A 20,893-nucleotide genomic window follows, 5' to 3' on the forward strand; every position below is an offset into this window, starting at 1 on the left:
TTCGGCTATTTGGGGTCTTTTCTGGTTCCATACAAATTTTAGGATTGTTTGTTCTAGCTCTGTGAAGAATGCTGGTGTTATTTTGATAGGGATTGCAAAAATCAGGCTTATTTTAAGGAAAAATCAAAACACACCTAGTTAAAGGTCTAAACAGTCCCCATTGCAAGCAAAGAGGAACTCTGCAGAGGACCGACCTGTGGGAAAGAGCAACCAAAACACAACAGCAAGATGCACACAGCATATACCAGTAACACTTCCTGAAGCAACAGGCCATGGACAGTGTATGACCCCTTCTTAATATAGCATTACTCTCAGGAGCAGGAAACATAACAAGCTTTCAAAGCACACAAAAGACATAAACCTAGACAAAATGACAAGATGGAGGAATTCTCCCCAAAAGAAAGATCAAGAAGAAATCACAACCAGGGATTTACTCAAAACATATATATGTAATATATCGGAACAAGAACTTAGAACAGTAATCATAAGAATACTAACTGGGCTTGAAAGAAGCATAGAAGACACCAGAGAAACCCTTGCTGCAAAGATAAAAGACCTAAAAACTAGTCAGGCCGAAATAAAAAATGCTATAACTGACATACAAAACAGACAATGTAATCACAACTAGGAAGGAAGAATCAGAGGAATGACTATGATAGAGAAGATAAAATTATAGAAAATAATAAAGCTGAAAAGAAGAGGGAAAGAAAACTATTAGATCACAAATACACACTTAGGGAACTCAGCAATTCCAGAAAGCACAATATTATCCATATCATAGGAGTTCTGGAAGAAGAAGAGTGGGGAAAAGGGACAGAAGGTTTATTCGAACAAATTAGAGCAGAGAACTTCCCTGATCTGGGGATGGAAACAGTCATTCAATCCAAGAGGCACACAGAACTCCCTTCAAAATAAACAAAAACAGGTCAACATCAAGACATATCATAGTGAACCTTGCAAAATATAAAGTTAAAGAGAGAATTCTGGAAGCAGCCAGGGACAAAAGGTCCTTAACCTACAAGGGTAGACACATGAAGTTAGTAGCAGACTTGTCCACAGAAACTTGGTAGGCCAGAGGGAGTGGCATGATATATTCAACATGCTAAATGGGAAAAATATACAGCCAAGAATACTTATCCAATGAGGCTACCATTAGAATAAGAGACATAAAGAGTTTCTAAGACAAGTAAAAACTGAAGGAGTTCATGAACACTAAACAAGCTCTGTGAGAAATATTAAAGGGGAACCTTTGAGCTGGAAAGAGACCAAAGCAAATAAGACTAGAAAGGTACAGAGACAATCTACAGGAATAGTGACTTTACAGATAATACAGTGGCACTAAATTCATATTTATCAGTGATTACTCTGAATGTAAATGGGCCAAATGCTCCAATCAAAAGACATACAGTATCAGAATGGATTAAAAAAAGAAGACCCATCAATATGATGCATACAAGACACCTCTAGATTGAAATGGAATGGCAAAGCATTTATCATGCTAATGGACATCAAAAGAAAGCTGGAATACCCATACTTGAATCAGAAAACCTATATTTTAAACCAAAGATTGTAACAAGAGATGAAGAAGGGCACTATATAATAATAAAGGGGGGGTCTATCCAACAAGATCTAACAATTATAAATATTTATGCCCCCAACTTGAACACCCAAAAATATAAACAAATTAATAGCAAACATAAAGAAACTCATTGATAATAGTGTAATAATACAATAGTGGGGACTTTGGGGCGCCTGGGTGGCTCAGTCGGTTAAGTGTCCGACTTCTGCTCAGGTCATGATCTCATGGTTCACGAGTTCGAGCCCTGCATCCGGTTCTGTGCTGACAGCTCAGAGCCTGGAGCCTGCTTCTGATTCTGTGTCTCCCTCTCTCTCTGACCCTCCCCCCCCATTCATTCTCTGTCTCTCTCTGTCTCAAAAAATAAATGTTAAAAAAAAATTTAAAAAAAACCAACAATAGTGGGGACTTTAACACTCCACTATGGCAATAGATATATCATCAAAGCAGAAGATCAACAAGGAAACAATGGCTTTGAATGACATACTGAACCAGATGGACTTAACCGATATATTCAGAGCATTTCATCATTAAGGAGAAGAATACATATTCTTTTTGAGTGCACATAGAACATTCTCCAGGATAGATAACATACTGGGTCACAAATCAGGCCTCAACCAGTACAAAAGGATTGAGATCATATTATGCATATTTTCAGACCACAACACTATGAAACTTGAAGTCAACCACAAGAAAAAATTTGGAAGGACCACAGATACATGGAGTTTAAAAAGCATCCTATTAAAGAATGAATGGGTTAACCAGGAAATTAAAGAAGAAATAAAAAAATACATGGACGCAAATGAAAATGAGAACATGATAGTGCAAAACCTTTGAGATGCAGCACAGGCAGTTATGGGAAGTATATAATAATATAGGCCTTACTCAAGAAGCAAGAAAAGTCTCAAATACACAACCTAACCTTACACCTAAAGGAGCTGGAAAAAGAACAGCAAATAAAGCATAAAGCCAGCAGAAGAAGGGAAATAATAAAGATTAGAGCTGAAATAAATGTTATTGAAAAAAAAAACAGAACAGATCAACGAAACTAGGAGCTGGTTCTATGAAAGAATTAAAAAAATAGATAAACCCTTAGCTAGACGTATCAAAAAGAAAAGAGAAAGGACCCAAATAAATAAAATGAATGAAAGAGGAGAGATCACAATAAACAATGCAGAAATGCAAACAATTATGAGAGAATATTATGAGCAATTATATACCAACAAATTGGGCCATCTGGAAGAAATGAATACATTCCTAGAAACATAAAAACTACCAAAACTGAAACAGAAATAGAAAATTTGAATGGACCCATAACTAGTAAAGAAATTGAATCAGTAATAAAAAAATCTCCCAACAAACAAGAGTTCAGAACTGGATGGCTTCCCAGGGGAATTATACTAAACATTTAAATAATAGCTAATACCTGTTGTTTTGAAGCTTTTCTAAAAAATAAAAATAGGAAGGAAAAGTTCCAAACTCATTCAGTGAGATAGCATTACCTTGATTCCAAAACCAGACAAAGACCCCCTTTAAAAGGAGAACTGCAAACCATTATCTCTGATGAACATGGATGCAAAAATTCTCAACAATATATTAACAAATCGAATCCAACAGTACATTAAAAGAATCATTCACCACGATCAAATGGGATTTATTCCTTGGCTGCAGGGGTGCTTCAATATATGCAAATCAATCAACGTGATATACCACATTAATAAAAGAAAGAGTAAGAACCATATGATCCTCTCAATAGATGTAGAAAAAACATGACAAAATACAGCATCCTTTTTTTTAAATGTTTATTTATTTTTGAGAGACACAGAGAGACAGAGCATGAGTGGGGGGAGGGGCAGAGAGAGAGGGAGACACAGAATTCAAAGCAGGCTCCAGGCTCTGAGCTGTCAGCACAGAGCCCGATGTGGGGCTCGAACCCATGAACCGTGAGATCATGACCTGAGTCTGATGCTTAACCAACTGAGCCACCAGGAGCCCCTACAGTATGTATGTATGTATGTATGTATGTGTATATATATATATATATATATATATACACACATATATATGTGTGTGTATATATATATATACACATATATATGTGTATATATATGTGTGTGTGTGTGTGTGTGTGTGTGTGTGTGTGTGTGTATTGGGAGAAAGAGCAAGGGAGGGGCAGAGAATTCCAAGCAGTCTCCACGATGTCAGTGTGGAACCCGATGCTGAGCTCTAAGTCATAAACTGTGAGATCATGACCTGAACCGAAACCAAGAGTTGGATGCTTAACCAACTGATCCACCCGGGCGCCCCTTTATAGCATCCCTTCTTGATTTTTTATCAAGAAAGTAGGGATAGAAGAAACATACCTTGCCATCATACAGGCCACATATAAAAGACCCACAGTGATCACCATCCTCAATGGGGAAAAACTGAGAGCTTTTCCTCTAAAGTCACCAACAGGATAGGGATATCCATTCTCAACATTGCTATTGAACATAGTACTGGAAATCTTATTAGTTTCAGCAATCAGACAACAAAAGAAATAAAAGTCACCCAAACTGGCAAGGAAGAAGTCCAACTTTCACTCTTCCCAGATGACATGATATTCTATGTAGAAAAACCTAAAGACTCCACCAAAAAAAAAAAAAACTGCTAGAAGTGATATATGAATTTAGCAAAGTCACGGGATATAAAATCAATGTACAGAAATTGGTTGCATTTCTATACACCAATAATGAAGTAGGAGAAAGAGAAATCAAGGAAATGATCCCATTTACAATTGCACCAAACCCCAGAAAATACGTGGAATAAACCTAACCAAAGAGATAAAAGATCTGTATGCTGAAAACCTTAGAAAGCTTATGAAAGATATTGAAGACACAAAGAAATGGAAAAACATCCCATGCTCATGGATTGTAAGAACAAATATTGTTAAAATGTCTACACTACCCAAAGCAATCTACACATTCAATGCAATCCCTATAAGAATATCAAAATAACAGGGGCGCCTGGGTGGCGCAGTCGGTTAAGCGTCCGACTTCAGCCAGGTCACGATCTCGCCGTCCGTGAGTTCAAGCCCCGCGTCAGGCTCTGGGCTGATGGCTCAGAGCCTGGAGCCTGTTTCCGATTCTGTGTCTCCCTCTCTCTCTGCCCCTCCCCCGTTCATGCTCTGTCTCTCTCTGTCCCAAAAATAAATAAACGTTGAAAAAAAAAAATTAAAAAAAAAAAAAAAAAAAAGAATATCAAAATAACAGCTTTCCTTCCCTACTGTGTCTTATTTATTTATTTATTTATTTATTTATTTATCCTTCTAAGTCTCAGTTTCCCCTACTATAAAATGGGAGTTTTACCTCTTACTTTATAGGCCTATTGTTAGATTATAAACAATACATATAAAATGTTTAACAAACTGCTTAAGAAAGGGAAAGGGCAGGGACGCCTGGGTAGCTCAGTCGGTTGGCTCAGGTCATGATCTCATGGTTTGAGTTTGAGCCCCATGTCAGAGCCTGGAGGCTGCTTCTGATTCTGTGTCTCTCCCCCACTCATGCTCTGTCTCTCTCTGTCTCAGAAATAAATAAACATTAACAAAAGAAAGGGAAAGGGCCAATGACTGGAAATTATTTTATTAGCATATTTACTGATAAATTACATCCATCTGTAGTTGGGAATTTCTAGAGGTACCCTATATCCTCAGGGGAAAGTAATAGGACAGTTGGGTTTTTCATTTTTAGTAGATAAAAATCACTTTTGTTTGGCTCTTCTTCTGCCTGTCCACTGGTCTTCCTCAGAGTTATCTTCTAGTCCCTTTTCTCTTCTTATTACCTTTCCTTTGGGCCCCTTGTCTTTCCCTTATCACACTTTTCCTAACTGCTGTTGATATCTTCTGCACCTCCAAGGTGCAAATTAGGCTTGTCTTGCTTCTGTCATGGTTTGACTAAATGCAGTAAAAGATGTAACCATTAATGAATTGGGTATGTATCCCTTCTGACTGTCCTGGGGATGGGGCTCTTCTTTGCACCTTTTGTGTCATCAGAAGGAGAAAAAAACCACAAGTAAGTAGGTGAAGTAAATAGAGAAGAGGAGTAGAGTAACAGGTTGCCTATTTTTTTTCCTGAAAGGTGAAGGTTAGGGAGATGTTTGGGAGGGAGGATGGAATGGAAAAAGTAAATGCTCACAAGAAGATGGTCTAGGATTATAAATTGTAAGGAGTCTATATGTCTTTTTTTCTGGTAGTATAGACTGTAGCACCTCCAGTTAATCTGCTCATGGTCATTGTAAAAAATAAATGTTATTGGATCTATGTTGCCTCACCTGTCTTGTCTGATATAATCGCTATGTAGAAGGAAACTCTTACAGAAGAGCAGAAAATCAATACACCAAACACAGTACTTTTATCATATCTGAAAAGTCAATTCTTGGAGATCAGTGGTTACCAGGGGTTGGGGGGAAGGGAAGGATGAATAGGTGAAGCATAGACTTTTAGGTCAGTGAAACTATTTCTGTATGATTCTCTGATGGTAGATACATGTCATACATTTGTCAAAACCCACATAATATAAAACACAAAGAGTGAGTACTAATGTAAACTATGAACTAATGTAAACTTGATAATGATGTATCAATGTATGTTCACAGATTGTAACAAATGTATCGCTTTGGTACAGGAAGTTAATAGTGGGGAAAATATACTTACGGGGGCAGAGGATATATGGGGACTCTACTTTCTGTGCAATTTCTGTGCACTTTTTCTGTGAACCTAAAACTGTTCTTTTTAAAAAAAATTTTTTTTAATGTTTATTTATTTTTGAGACAGAGAGAGACAGAGCATGAACGGGGGAGGGTCAGAGAGAGAGGGAGACACAGAATCTGAAGCAGGCTCCAGGCTCTGAGCTGTCAGCACAGAGCCCGATGTGGGGCTCGAACCCATGAACCGTGAGATCATGACCTGAGCTGAAGTCAGACGCCCAACCGACTGAGCCACCCAGGCGCCCCTGAAACTGTTCTTTTTTTTTTAATTTTTTTTTTCAACGTTTATTTATTTTTGGGACAGAGAGAGACAGAGCATGAACGGGGGAGGGGCAGAGAGAGAGGGAGACACAGAATCGGAAACAGGCTCCAGGCTCTGAGCCATCAGCCCAGAGCCTGACGCGGGGCTTGAACTCACGGACGGCGAGATCGTGACCTGGCTGAAGTCGGACGCTTAACCGACTGCGCCACCCAGGCGCCCCTGAAACTGTTCTTAAAAAAATAATTAAAATATCAGTTCTTCCTGAAAAAAAATTATGAAAAATGAAATTACCTTCTTTTGAAAGTGAGAGAACAGGTTTGTCACAGATTTGTGATATTTGGAGGTATAACCACATTTCCACTTACTGTATGGATAATTTCTCAATTATTTATTTTTATTTATTTTTAATTTGAGAGAGGATGGAGGTGGTGCAGAGAAAAAGAGAGAGAGAGAGTAAGAGAATCATAAGCAGGCTCCACACTTAGCTCAGAGCCTGGTGCTGGGCTCAATCCCACAACCCTGGGATCATGACCTGAACCAAAATCAAGAGTTGGATGCTCAACTAATGGAGCCACCCAGATGACCCAAGTTCCTCAATTCTTGTGCTATAGGATTCCAAATCATTTCATCTCCTGGTCTGTTAAGAAATAATATGTGGACTTTTCTATTATATTGTATAAGGGATCAAAATTTCAAATATATGTTTTAACTTATTGAAACTTATTTAGACATTCCCTATTTTCACAAAGGATTTCATGGGGATAAAAATAAAAAACACAAGTAATACATTTATTAGATAATAGGATATCACCAAAAGAGGACCAAGTAGGGTTGTAAATAAAGAGAAAGAATATATGCTAAATGTAAAGTTAACATTTTTGCAATGATTGAATAGAAAACTTTTGTTCTGAGTTCCCACATACTGTTGGCTCTTTTTACTTTGGCTAAGTCATGTTTCAAAATTATAAAGCATACAATTCATCAAAGAAGGTAAAAGTTTTTCCTTCTATAAATTCTGAAAAAAATTATGTGGTAATGTCTTCCACAGCAGTTTTAGAGCAGACGTGGACATAGATTAATTTCTACACAGCTTTTCTTTTACTGGCTTCTGAATAAAATGGAAAGTATAACATTGAAGTTTAACTCAATGAAGACTGTTCTGTCAGAGTCTAAATACAATATATTATAGTATTTTGGTTAACACTAACCTTAAATATTTCTTTGCTCTTATTTCATCAGTTAACCCATTCCCAGCATGCTTTTTTCTTTTGCAAAATATATATATATATATATATGTATTTATATATATATTTATATATATATATGTATATGTATATATATATAAATATATATATATATACATATACATATATATATATATATGATGATTTATTGCCTAGAAACTTGTTGGGACTACTGTTTTAATCTTCAAATTAGAGTTCCTTTTCATTTTTCAGTAGCTTCATTCCTACTGGTTCAAGTACTTGATGATTCGTTAGAACTTGGGAAAGACAAACTCCTTTAAGAGGAGAGGTGTCATTACTACTTAAGCACATGTTTTGCATAAGATGACTTGATGCTACATCAATAGCATCAGAGCCAGTAAAACAGTTCTTGTATGTTTGTCAATGATGCTTCTTTTTTTATTTCCACCTGAGTCTGAAGGGAGTGAATAATATCATCCCATAGCTGAGTACTTGAAAGGACTAGAGCATCCTGAAAAGAAAAGAAAAAAATGAATAAACAGGTTTCTTACAATTTAGATTACACAAAAATATGTAAGTTTCCCAGTTTTGACAACCTTATGCTTTTGTGTGGCATATCTGTTGCCAGTGTCTCTCTTGTTTCTTCTCCTCCCATCCTATGTAAACCGTAATTTATTTACTAACCCTGCACCATGTTTGTCTGCCAATAAAAACAGAGTAAATCTAGGAACTTGCTTTACTGATATCAAATGCATTATTATGTGAATTTATATAGCCTTAATATTACATGATGACTAGCTATACTTAATCTTGAAGAATACTTTTTAATTTTTTTTTACATTTATTCATTTTTGAGAGACAGAGAGAGACAGAGCACAAGTGGGGGAGGGGCAGAAAGAGAGGGAGACACAGAATCCAAAGCAGGATCCAGGCTCTGAGCTGTCAGCACAGAGCCTGATGCGGGGCTCCAACTCATGAGCTGTGAGATCATGACCGGAGCCGAAGTCAGACGCCTAACTGACTGAGCCACCCAGGCACCCCTGAATAATACTTTTTTAAGAAAATATTTAAAAGGAATGCACACACACATTGGAGTCTTAATTATGACAGACCTGTGGCTTCATGAGGCTCTTTTCTTTTTCTTTTTGCCTTTTTTGACCAATGGCAAGCCCTTCATGAAAGAGATCTAGGGCAAGCAGCTGAATAAAACTAATTGATTTATCTGCCAGTTGATCTGTAAGAAAAAAGTTTGTGAGAAATAACGGAAACCTGAAAACAATAAAAATGTCCATCACTTGGGGAACATTTAAATAAATTATGTCATAGCCTCACTGTGGAATATTTAACAGCCAGTTTGGAAGAATGAGATTTATAGCATGGAAGGATTTCATTAGATAGAAAAAAACAAAACAGGGGCGCCTGGGTGGCGCAGTCGGTTAAGCGTCCGACTTCAGCCAGGTCAGGATCTCACAGTCCGGGAGTTCGATCCCCGCGTTGGGCTCTGGGCTGATGGCTCAGAGCCTGGAGCCTGTTTCCGACTCTGTGTCTCCCTCTCTCTCTGCCCCTCCCCCGTTCATGCTCTGTCTCTCTCTGTCCCCAAAATAAATAAACGTTGAAAAAAAAATTTAGAAAAAAACAAAACAAAACCAAAAAAACTTGCTAGTTTTTTTGGAGAATGTGTATACCATCATCTTAGTTATATATAAATGAATTCTTGAATTACATACAAGTATATGTAAATAAATGGAAAGGTATAGAAGGCTAACCTTCAAACTATTAACCTTTGGGAAGTAGGTTTATAATGAAAAAGGATGTTCACTTTTTATTCTATTTATTTGTGGGCTTTTAAATAATATACATACTTTGTTCAATTAATTGGAGACAGTAAAATTTTTCATTGAGATAAACTCACATACTGCAAAATTCACCTTTATTTCTTTTATTTTTTAATTATTATTATCTTTTAGTAGGCGCTAATGCCCAACATCGGTGTGTACTCACGACCCCCTGATCAAGAGTCATGAACTTTACCAACTGAGCCAGCCAGGCACCCCAAAATCCACCCTTTTATTTATTATTTTTTTTAATTTTTTTTTTCAACGTTTATTTATTTTTGGGACAGAGAGAGACAGAGCATGAACGGGGGAGGGGCAGAGAGAGAGGGAGACACAGAGTCGGAAACAGGCTCCAGGCTCTGAGCCATCAGCCCAGAGCCCGACGCGGGGCTCGAACTCACAGACGGCGAGATCGTGACCTGGCTGAAGTCGGACGCTTAACCGACTGCGCCACCCAGGCGCCCCAAATCCACCCTTTTACAATGCACAATTCAATGGTTTTTCAGTACACTCACACAGTTGTGCAACATCACTATTATCTAAATCCAGATCATTTCATCACTTCAAAAAAAAACCTCAGACCTTAGTAGTCACTCCTCATTCCTCTCTACCCCAGTAAAAATTTTAAAATAACTTTCTTTTGTTTTAAAATTTTTAATGTTTTATTTATTTTTGAGAGAGACAGAGTACGAGCGGGGGAGGGGCAGAGAGAGTGGGAGACACAGAAATGGAAGAAGGCTCTGGGCTCTGAGCTGTCAGCACAAAACCGGAAGCAGGGCTTGAACCACCAGATCATGACCTGAGCTGAAGTCAGACGCTTAACCGACTGAGCCACCCCAGCGCCCCTACCCCAGTAAATTTTTAATTAAACAATTTTAAGAATGATAATGGAATAAGTTGAAACATCTAGATTGTTGTTTCTAGGTCTTTTGTTGTTAGAATCCAAGAATTTAAGCTCTCTCCTCCTTTGGAAACAGGATGCCCAATTTTGCATAATAGTCTGATGTTTATGACAAAATGACAGAAATAAAAGTCCATCACCTTCGGGGCGCCTGGGTGACGCAGTCGGTTGGGCGTCCGACTTCAGCCAGGTCAGGATCTCGCGGTCCGGGAGTTCGACCCCCGCGTCAGGCTCTGGGCTGATGGCTCAGAGCCTGGAGCCTGTTTCTGATTCTGTGTCTCCCTCTCTCTCTGCCCCTCCCCCGTTCATGCTCTGTCTCTCTCTGTCCCAAAAAAATAAATAAACGTTGAAAAAAAAATTAAAAAAAAAAAAGTCCATCACCTTCAAATGCCTTTAGTAACAGAAGCTGTCTATCCTTGAAATATTAGCCCAAGACCCTGTGGACAATGCGGAGACAGGAGTAGGGGATAGGGGGTGAATAGTGGAAAGGGAGGAATTAGAGGAAGAGGGGACCAGGGAGTGATGGGCGAGTAGGGACGGGGGTAGGGTGGAGTGGGGTGGAAAAGGCTAGGAGTCTATGATCGGTGCAGACAAGGGTGTGGCCATCTGCTTCTCTAACTTTCATTAAATAAGTAGTCTAGGTTAAGAAAATAATTCTCCTGATGCCACCTCGTACTTTAATCCTTTGTTCTTCTGAGTGCAGCCTGCTGACCAGCAGCAGCATTGGCGTCATCTGGGAACTTACTAGATATGCGGAGTATCAGACCCAATCCCTGAATCCAAACTACATTTTAACAAAGTCCCCAGATGATTCGTGTGCATATTCATGTTTGTGAAGCACTGCTTTCGTGGACACCTTGGGCAGAGTAGCTCCGGAAAAAGCCGAATAGCGAGCGATTCTTCACCGCGGACCAGACAGCAGGTGGGCTGAGAAAGGGGCGGGGTCAGGAAAGGGCTGGCCCTCAGGAGGCAAGTCCAAACCACCCGCTCCTCTCAGCTGCCGTTCCCTTCAGAACATATTTGGTTAGTATCTACAGGGCTACCTGTCCTCCTTTTCCGGCAGAAGCCACCTTTAGGGCTAACGAAACTCTGCTCGCTCGGTCCTGGCCCCGGAAGCCTACTCCGGCTGCCAAGGCTCCGGAATCGCGGAGTCAAAAGGACCGCCGTCAGCTAGCGCTCGGGTTCCTCCCCTAGCTCGTAACACCGCCCCCACCTGGCACTCGGTGGGCGGGGCCCAGGGAGCGTAGGCCCCGCCCCTCCAAGCCTGACGGAAGTGACGTCATGCCCTGGCCGGCTGGTCTTTCGGTCTTCTTCCCCCTCCCGTACTCTTCCTCCCCAGTCCCTCCCCTCCCCTCCCCCTTCCCTCCTCCGGCTCCAGCCTGTGAGGCCGCGCGGGTGGAGAAGGCTATGGAGTAAGCCGGCGGCCGCGGCAAGGCTCTGAGGCTGAGCAGGGGCAGCCAGGAAGCGTTTGGGGGGGCGGGGGAAACGAGCCCCAGCACCGCCCCTCCCGGGAAAGAGGGAAGAGGTGAGTGACCGCCCACGGGCACAGGGCGATCTCCTTCACCTGCCACACTCCCATCTGGGCTCTCTAGGCCAGCAAGGAGGGAACGGGGAAGGACCCACACCCGGGGTAGGCCTCCCAAGGCCCTTGGAGCTGGTGACTGTTGCCTGGTGACGGGCCTGCCGGCTGCGGGCCGGGACGGTGGACGCCCGTGTGTAGCCGAGCTGGGGGACTGGCGAGCTCCGGGGAGGGGATCCGAGAGGCCCGAGTTCCCCGAAGAGGCCTTGAGGCGACGGGAGACCGGGGCCGGAGCCATCTGTGGGAGGGAGAACCCTCTTTCAGGCCTTGGAGCTCGGGTTTCCGTGGTGGAGATCTTGGTTCCCTTTTGGGAAATTGGATACTACTCCGCGACTGGGTGAGACCGCTCCAGTCAGTTCTGAGGTCTGCACCTCATTACCTGGGTTACCAAACAGCGCCCTACGGCCCGGCGTCCTTTTCAGACAGTAGCTCTAGTTCTGGAACGGAAGGTTATTGTGGGTGAGGTGGGTGGGGCAGGTGTTTGCGAAGACTAACACTCCCCTCGGTGGCTCCCTCACTCTTCTTTTTCTAAGCGGGAGAGAAAGGGTGGAGGAAGGTTTAGATCCGTAAAGCTTGCAAAAACTTCTTGGGATCCGACTGAATACATACCAGTACTGTCAGGTCAGCCCTTATGACAGTCATTTCATGACACACTGCACTCGAGCCACTTAAAAGTGCCGTGTCAATAGTGACTTAAAATTGTAAGTGCAAACTAGTTTTTTGTAGATCAAATTCAGGAATTATTTGTATGATGACTTTTTTTTTTTTTTTTTTTTTTTTTTTTTACAATTTGGATTCTGTGAATAATAATTTTTTAAAGTAGCTTTTGCATCCCTCTCCATTCCGGAAAATTAACATAGTCTAACGAAAATGCTCCAGACCTGCCTGTCACTTTAAAAGCCAGTTGTATTCTGGTAATGGCTTGAAAGTCAGGTACTTGAAGCTTCCTTCTTTACAGGCTTTTTTTTTTTTTTTGGTTTGGCATTTGTCTTATTCTTTAATATAAAAATATTAATTTTAAAGTTTAAATATGGTTTGTCATTTTTAAACTAGTCGTAAAAGAAACTTTTGGAGGATTGTTGTCAAGGAAAGGAACCTAATGGAAGGTAAGGACCTTCATTCTTTTCAGATCCACTTTACACACATGCTGAAACCTAGTCTTCTAAGATCCGTAAACATGCAACAGAAACAGACATGTATCATAGAATACTTCTGAACAAATCAATTATCATTAGGAATACCTACCGAACTCACATGTTTGAAATTCATTATTTACCCCCCGTCCCCCCAAAATAGGTCCTCTTACTGTGTTTAACTCAGTGACTAGCTTCATCATCCATCCCTTTTTTGTAGGAGTAGAGTATGACATCTTCCTGTCTCTCATGACTCATATCACTCTCTCTTGATGTCCTGTTAATTTGGCTTCTTGAATGTGTCCACTCTTCATCGTCACTACTAGTACTCTCATTCCAGCCATCATCATCTCTCATCTGAGGTATAACCAGCTTCCTCATTATGGTCTACTTGTATTTTCTGTGGCCTGCTCTGTAGTTTTCCACACCAGACTGAGTGACTGTTTCAGAATGCAGATCTAATCACATTGTCTTCATGTTTAAAACCCTTCAGTGGTTTCCATTGTTTTTTAAGAGAAACTAACATCCTTAACAACCTGTTTGGCCTCCCAGTTGCCTTTTGAACCTCATCTCCACAGTGCTTTCTGGCATTCCTTTCTCCCCTAGTCACCTTGTTCTTTCTGTTCTGCTTCAGGTACATGGCTTTTGGTTATGATGCTTCCTCTGCTTGGAAGTGCGCTTCTTTTCCTTTTCATCCAGTTCAGGGAAGACTTTCCTGGTTCAGGGAAGACTTTCCTGGTTAAGGTAGAGTCTCATAATTATATGTTCACGTGACCCCATTGCAGAGTTGCCATATTTATTAATACTTAATAAATTAATGAGATGTTTCTCATCTGATACTGTGTGTTTAATAAATGTTTGTTGAATGAGTGAATGAATGAATGAATGAATGAATTCAGTGCTTACTAAATGTGCCAGGAATTGTGTTAAACATTTTATGTGTCATCATCTTTAATCCTCTGAACAACCACATGATATGTGGGTGGCATTTCCCCCTTTTTATGGATTAGAAATAGTGTTAGGGAGGTAGTTGGTGGTTACAGTGCTAGTAAGTATTAGAACAGGCATTTGAACCCAGGTTTCCTTGCCACTGAAGATTGTGTACTTAGTCATATCACATTTAATTCTCACACTGTGCATCAGAACACCTGAGGAGCTGCTCAAAATACAAATGCTGCCCTGACTGCACATTTATAGGTTCTGATTCCAAAGGTTTGAGACGGTAGATAGGCATCTATGTAATTAACAAATTATTCAGTCCTTTGGATGTTATTAGATGAATTTAGATGTTCATCAGAGTTTGAAAACTGTTGCCTTAGACAACAGTTCAGTGCTTTATGAGTTTCAGTTTTCACACATTTTACTCCATTGTATTTCAGATTTTGTATATTCTTAAATCAAGAAAGAACTGTAGACGTAAGAAAGTGACCTTAGTGGTCATTTAGTCTAATTTCCTACCTGATTATTCCTTTTCCCCGTTCTCTAGCTGAAGGGGCTGAATAGTGAGATGCTGCCACCCCAGTGCTGCTACTTTTTTGAAATTATGGTAATTTCAAGAATCTGCTTGACTTCCTGTAGTAAAAACTACACTAAGTACATGGGGTTGAAGTGCCTTCACAAGAATTGGATGCAATCTCTCCTCAGATCTTACTGTTTAAATTGCTGATTTGATGTTTAAACATATATTGCCTTGTAATTTCTTATGTTGTTTTCAAAGGCTTATTGTACAGTGGTCTTAAGTTTGTAAATAGTGATGGAATGTTTTACTTCTTGTTTCTCTTACTGTACCTAGTATGGTGCTTTCTACCTGGTAGGTAACCACTAATTTGTTGAACAGATGTGTGCATCATTGTTCATTCCTAAGTCTCTTTAGTGTTTTATGTTTTTCCTAAATCAGCTTGTCTCCTGTAAGTAATCTGTTCTAGCTCAACTGATAATAATTAGATACTTTCTGTAGTTGTAAAGAGAATGATTGTACTCTGCTTGTGTAATCTTTGTTTTCTGAGTAGGATTAACCATGATGGAAAGGCTAAAGAATAGTGTCAATCATTTTTTTTTGAAAACGATATCTTTTTAAAGCTTGTAGTGATCTCTGAGTGTTCTCACAAGAAAAAAATGTATTTCAAGAATATATCTCAGAACCATCTTACTTTAGATGTAAACAGATACACATTGCATATGGGAGTGTAAGTACGACATTTTTTCTCAAATTTTATGAATCATTTTACCAAAAGCATTTGTGTCATGTTAATGTAATTCTTATTTTGAATTACAAAATTTCATTTTACGAATACCTAACTGTATAAATCACTGTATAAGTGGTATTCTTTTATATTCAGGCATTTATATGGAGAGAAATCTCAGACCCTTGTGCTTCTTTAACGAATAAAGCAAACTATTTTGAGTTCATTGGTATTTATTTGTACTGTTCACTAGTGGTCAATGTGTATTATTTTGTGCTTATTGAAAGTCTCGTTTCTGCTAGGTGCCGTGAGACTAACAAGTACTAAACTTTATTTCATTATCAGATGTAATTATAGTAACTTTTAAATTTGCATTACAGTATTTACAACATAAGTGTGAGCTAATTCTACTTTTTGATATTTTATTCTTGGGGAAGTAAGGGATTCTTGGCAGTTGTGTTACTTGAAAATGTAGGAATTTTTTTAAGTTTAAATCTAATTTTACCTACTCTATTCCTGCTGTATCTAGAGTTTGTAAGTAGGCAGAACTGAAAGAATTGCCAATTCCTTTCAGCTACCTGTACATCAGGTGCTGTAACAGTCAACCCACTTTCTGCCAGCTGCTTATAAAATCTGGTATTACAGCAGATTTACCTTCTAGTTCTACCAACAACCAAGTGATGACTGAGCCAGATACAGAGAGATATAATCTTGGAATCATAATTAAGTTGTCCCAAATCTTATTTTGCCTGGATTCAGGAGGGAAAGATGAGTGAATTTCACATGTATTCTACTAAATGGTATACAAGGGGAAATGGCTTATATGAATGGATATTTCTATCATTTGTAACTATCTTTTGAAAAAAATACTGGCTATTTTTCTTTATTCAACAATCAAGTGAAAATTTGAAAAGCTAACATTTTAAGAAAAAGGATATTTGGACTCTAGTTTACTTATATGTCAGAGGAATATTGCTAATAATTCAAAATCTCATTTAAGTTCAGGTCTTTTTTTTAAAGTTTATTTATTTATTTTGAGAGAAAGAAAGAGAGTGTGTGAACAGGGGTGGGGCAGAGAGAGAATCCTAAGCAGACTCCACACTGTCAGTGCAGAACCAGATGTGGGGCTTGAACCCATGAACCATGAGATTCTGACCTGACCGAAATCAAGAGTTGGACGCTTAACCTACTGAGCTACCCAGCTGCCCCGGGTTCAGGTTTCTTTCTTTCTTTTTTTTTTTTTTTAATTTACATCCAAATTAGTTAGCATATAGTGCAACAATGATTTCAGGAGTAGATTCCTTACTGCCCCTTACCCATTTAGCCCTTCCCCCCTCCCACGACCCCTCCATAAACCCTCAGTTTATGAGTCTCTTCTGTTTTGTCCCCCTCCCTGTTTTTATATTCTTTTTGTTTTCCTCCCCTTATGTTCATCTGTTTTGTCTCTTCAAGTCCTCATATGAGTGAAGTCATAAGATTTTTGTCTTTCTCTGACTGACTAATTTCACTTAACATAATACCCTCCAGTTCCATCCACATAGTTGCAAATGGCAAGATTTCATTCTTTTTGATTGCCAAGTAATACTCCATTGTATATATATACCACATCTTCTTTATGCATTCATCCATCGATGGACATTTGGGCTCTTTCCATACTTTGGCTATTGTTGACAGTGCTGCCATAAACATGAGGGTGCATGTGTCCCTTTGAAACAGTAACCCTGTATCCCTTGGATAAATGCCTAGTAGTACAATTGCTGGATTGTAGCGTAGTTCTATTTTTAGTTTTTAAAAAAAAAATTTTTTTTTCAACGTTTATTTATTTTTGGGACAGAGAGAGACAGAGCATGAACGGGGGAGGGGCAGAGAGAGAGGGAGACACAGAATCGGAAACTGGCCCCAGGCTCTGAGCCATCAGCCCAGAGCCTGACGCGGGGCTCGAACTCCCGGACCGCGAGATCGTGACCTGGCTGAAGTCGGACGCTTAACCGACTGCACCACCCAGGCGCCCCTATTTTTAGTTTTTTGAGGAACCTCCATACTGTTTTCCAGAGTGGCTGCACCAAGCTTGCATTCCCAAGGTTTCTTTTAAAAGCTCTCCTTGGCAACCTTTTTCAAGCTCACAGCCTTAACTACTGTACTGCTTTATAAGCTCATGGTGCCCAAAGTTTAGTCTTCAGTCAAGACTTTTTTTCTAAGTTTTGGCCTATATATCTAAAAACCTACTAGATCTATCTCCATGTGAATGTCATTCAGGCAACTCAACTTCAAAATGTCAAAAATTGAATTCTTCCTCTCAAAAACAGAGTTATCTCTTGTAAGTCTTATAAGCCTTGGTGAATGGCTTCACTCTCCACCTAGACTCTGAAATGGGAGACCTGATTGGGATTCCTAGTTTTGTCCCTTTCCTTTATCTAATTGGTCACAGAGTTCGCTTAGTTCTAACTCGTACTTGTTTTTTTTTTCCTTTCTTTTCCTTCCTTACTGCTATTATCTTACTTCAGCAACCTCTCCCTCTGTTTTTTTTGTTTTTTTTGTTTTTTTTTTGAGAGAGAGAGAGAGAGAGAGAGAGAGAGAGAGAGAGAGAAAGAGAGAGAGCAAGTAGGGGAGAGGGGCAGAGGGAGAGAGAATCCCAAGCAGGCTCCATGTTCAGTGCAGAGCGATATGGGGCTTGATCCCATGACCCTGGGATCATGACCTGAGCTGAAATCAAAAGTTGGACGCTCAACCAGCTGAGCCACCCAGCACCCCAACCTCTCCCTCTTTTAAAATTTGTTTAAAATTTGATGTATGTAAAAGTGCATAGCAAAGTTTAATATGTAGTTATAAAATAAGCATCCATATAACTAACACCTTTGAAACATCCCCTCTTCCTGTCATCTCTTCCCTATCTTCCTTGTCCTTATTTCCAAGTGTCCTTGTCCTTTTCTTTGTTTTCTTGCTTTGTATACATTGTAAATTATATCATCCCTCACTATGTATGTAGTTCATTACACTGATGTTCCCTTTAGTCTTGCCAGATTCCCTCCTTCCACTCCTAGTATATCTTTCACTTTGCTTGATAGAGTGATTGATCTTACTCATGCTTGAAACCCTTCTGTGGTTTATAGCTTGATTGCTTACTACTAATTGCTCTTGGTGAACTGGCTTTTATAAGTCTCTTCTGCCATACTTCCCTGTTTCCTCCAGCTTTATCTGAACTGCTTTGTTTTTACTCTTTGTCTTTACTCCTACACTTCTCCCATTCTCTACCTAGTTCATTCCTATTCACCGTTAGAGACATCTCTAGCTTTGCTTTACTGTTTTGGGAAAACTTCCTTCCCTCTGTTCCTGTTTGTGTTTTGTTTTGTTTTTTGATTTTTTTGTTTTTTTTTTTTTTTTGCTATGTAAGACTTTGTATGTGTATTCTGTAGCATTTTATCACTGTAGGCTAATGCTATGGATGGTTTACTTCTCTGTCTCTTGGCCCTTTGATGGTAAGATCTTTCATGGCTTATTTTTCCTTCTTTCTCCCCCACTTTCTTATATGGTATCACGTACACAGTGGGTACTCAATAAATATTAAATAATTTACCAGGTGAATTTCCATGTCTGTTCTCATCATGTGTACACACACTAGTGTTGGCTCTGTTTGGATGATGGATGGGCATCTCAAGTTTGAATATTACCTCTGAAAATATCCTTTGTTTTCATACTGAGCTATTTGTAGTTCTCAAATCACATCATGGTCTTGCTCCTCTCCTGGAGCATGGCACGTATGTCTTGTTAATTGCTGTAAACCTTTGCAGTTTTGAGTTAGCTACAGGACTGAGTCCCTAAAGAGAGAAGTGTTTCTATTTACATCTGCATTTCCAGTGTATAACCAGCACATGGCATATAATACGTAGCGATTTAGGCAGAGTTAGAGGAATGGGTATGTAGGTTTTAAATAGGGCTTTTATGTCCCTTCACCTCCCCCATCAAAATCAGCAGCAGATGTTCATAGAGAACAACTTGGCATGCAATAAATATTTTCATAATGCCAACAGCAACATTTTCTAACTGCTTATAGAAATGCATTAAATTAAAAAGGGAAAGTGAGTCTCTATTTCTGTTTATAGATACTTCAAATCTGTCATGGAAGAAAGTAGGTCATATTTACATCAACACAATTTAAATTAACAGAGAAAATTAGATATAAACTAGTGCTGCCTTAATCCAGTGGCCTTCCAAATATTTTTGCTTGTGTGTTCTCTAAATAATTTTGAAAAGCAATATACTCCTTTGCATGTTTTTAAGTTGATGGTATCTGAAATTTTTGTCAAGAGTTTAGATAGTTACAGGGCACCTGGATGGCTCAGTTGGTTGGGTGTTGGACTCTTTGATTTCAGCTCAGGTCGTGATCTCATGGTTTATGGGACTGAGCCCTGCATCAGGCTCTGTGCTGTCCACACGGAACCTGCTTTGGATTCTATCCCTCTCCCTCTCTGCTCCTCTCCCCCTCTCATGTGCTCTCTCAAATAAACATAAAAAAAAGAGTTTCAGTTGTTAAAAAGGATCTAATTTCTAGACTTGCATATTGTGATTATGTTTTACTTTTATCAAAACCTTGGAGTTTTTGCCTGTTGATTGAAATTAACTTGTTCTTATATATCCCTATGACAGCCATCTTATTTCTTAATTGTAAATCTGTGATAGATAAGGCATGGGGTCTTGCTGTTAATATCTGGGCTGGAAGGAATAAAGCACATACATCCTCTTTAGTATTTTTTCCCGAACTTATTTTTGCATTTATTAAAAAAACTTTTTTTTAATGTTTATTTATTTTTGAGAGACAGAGAGAGAGAGTGCAATAAGCAGGGGTGGGGCAGAGAGAGAGGGAGAACAGAATCCGAAGCAGGCTCCAGACTCTGAGCTGTTAGCACAGAGCCCGATGCCGGGCTCTACCTCACGAACTGTGAGATCATGATCTGAGCTGAAGTCGGATGCTTAACTGACTGAGCCACCCAGGCGCCCCGATATTTTTTGCTTTATTCTTAAGGGACTTTCAGTATTAATGCATTCTTGAATTGCATTTACCCTACTCTTCAAAGTTTTTTATATCCAGGGAAATGCCCTATAATAAGACTGGGATAGCTAAGAAAATACTTTTCTTTGGTCAAGTGGGAGAAAATTGTAAGGAAAAGTGTGGGTTAAGGAAGATTTGTAGGACACAGACTTTGTCAGGCAAATCAGTTTTAGGAAGGAGTAAACACAGAAGTTGAAGAAAGCTACAGGGTTTAGACCTCTTTTTGTGCCATGGACTCTTTGACAATTTAGTGAAGCCTGTATCCTCAAGAGTATTATTTTTGCAGTCAAATGCTCTACCACTGAGCTTTACCCCTACTCAAGAGTATTATTTTTGGTTCAGCTCATCAATTTCTACAAAAGCCTCAGGGATTCCACTGGGATTACATTGAGTATATAGATCAGTAGGGAAAATTGGTATTTTAACATT

At 39.5% G+C, this 20,893-nt stretch overlaps 1 protein-coding gene across 3 annotated transcripts in view; it reads left to right on the forward strand.

The window, feature by feature from the left end:
* Positions 1 to 11,848: 11,848 nt before the first annotated feature.
* SCYL2 (SCY1 like pseudokinase 2) overlaps positions 11,849 to 20,893 on the forward strand; it is a 70,247-nt gene continuing 61,202 nt past the window's right edge. Inside the window, exon 1 of one of the 3 annotated variants that reach the window (XM_047867219.1) lies at positions 11,849 to 12,047. The gene's annotated coding sequence lies outside the window, so the exon portion shown is untranslated. Of the gene's footprint in view, positions 12,048 to 12,134; positions 12,153 to 13,189; positions 13,208 to 20,893 lie in introns of those variants that run through there. The other 2 variants (XM_047867221.1, XM_047867220.1) reach the window with 2 other exon arrangements.

The sequence above is a fragment of the Prionailurus viverrinus genome, chromosome B4, assembly GCF_022837055.1.
Source record: "Prionailurus viverrinus isolate Anna chromosome B4, UM_Priviv_1.0, whole genome shotgun sequence".
Taxonomy (NCBI): domain Eukaryota; kingdom Metazoa; phylum Chordata; class Mammalia; order Carnivora; family Felidae; genus Prionailurus; species Prionailurus viverrinus.